Genomic DNA, 1,671 nt, shown 5'->3' with positions numbered 1-1,671 from the left:
GATCATACCTGCGGTGCCTACTGGTGTGCATACACCTGTAGTACAGACGCACGTACCATCTGTTCCACCCGTGGTGCCTGCTGCACCTGTTATGCCAACTGTGCCTGCTGCACATGCTGAAAAACCTGAGAAGTTCAACGGAACGAACTTCAAACGTTGGCAACAAAAGATGCACTTTTATCTGACCACGTTGCATATGGATCGCTTCCTTAAGGAAGAACCACCGTTGCTCACTGCTGAGAGTAACATGCAGACTGTGTATGCTGCTGATGCTTGGAAGCACTCCGACTACATCTGTCGGAACTATGTGTTAAATTGTTTGTCTGACTCGTTGTATAACGTATACAGCGCAAAGCCAACAGCTAAGGTCTTATGGGAGTCACTTGACCATAAGTATAAAACCGAGGACGCTGGGGCAAAGAAGTGGATTGTTGGCCGCTTTCTTGATTATAAGATGGCAGACTCTAAGACTGTGGTCAGTCAGGTGCAGGAACTGCAGGTGATCATTCATGACATTCATGCTGAGGGAACGGTCATAAGTGAGTCTTTCCAAGTTGCTGCTGTTATTGAAAAGCTTCCACCTGGATGGAAAGATTTCAAGAACTACCTTAAGCACAAGCGAAAGGAGATGTCTATGGAGGATCTTATTGTTAGACTTCGTATTGAAGAAGACAACAGAGGGTCCGAGAAGAAAGTTAACGTTGCCACTGAGAAGGCAAACATGGTGGAGCATGCTCAAAGCTCCAAGCCCAAGAAGGCTAATTCTGGTAAAGGGGCAAAGCTGGCACCCAAGGGAGGGATTTCGAAGTCGAAATTTCAAGGGAAGTGCTACAACTGTGATAAAGTTGGTCATAGGTCTTCTGACTGCAAGAAGCCCAAGAAGCCCAACAAGAAGAAAGAAGCAAACATGGTAGAGAATATCTCCAAGGAGATGGGTGACATAGACCTCTGTGCTACGGTCTCTGAAGTGAACCTGGTCGGTTCTAATCCACGTGAATGGTGGATTGATACTGGTGCTACTAGGCATGTTTGCTCAGACAAGGCGGTTTTCTCTAGCCTCAAAGCTTCCGATGCTGGTGAGAAACTCTACATGGGGAATTCAGCAACTTCTACCATTGAGGGTGAAGGCACGGTGATCCTGAAGATGACCTCTGGGAAGAATCTGACTTTGAAGAATGTACTTTATGTGCCTGATATTCGCAAGAACCTTGTGTCTGGTTCTCTGTTGAATAAGCATGGCTTTCGCATTGTAATAGAGTCAGATAAAGTTATTTTGTCTAAGAGTGGTATGTTTGTAGGCAAGGGTTATTTAACTGATGGGCTTTTTAAGCTCAATGTAATGTCCGTTAAGGACGATAATGAAATGAAGAATTCTTCTGCTTACTTGCTTGAGTCTCCTAATTTATGGCATGCTAGATTAGGACATGTAAATTATGACACTTTACGACGTTTAAGTGCAAAAGAATACATACCTAAACTTACTATCGATCCAAAACATAAGTGTGAGACTTGTGTTGAGGCAAAATTAACGAGATCATCATTTAAACGTGTGGAAAGGAACACCAAAGTGCTAGACCTAATACATAGCGACATATGTGATTTAAAATTCGCTCCAACAAGAGGAGGAAACAAGTATTTTATTACATTCATTGATGATTGTACAAAATACTG

The sequence above is a fragment of the Apium graveolens genome, chromosome 4 (genome assembly GCF_009905375.1).
Source record: "Apium graveolens cultivar Ventura chromosome 4, ASM990537v1, whole genome shotgun sequence".
NCBI lineage: Eukaryota > Viridiplantae > Streptophyta > Magnoliopsida > Apiales > Apiaceae > Apium > Apium graveolens.
Note: the sequence above shows the minus strand (reverse complement) of the source record.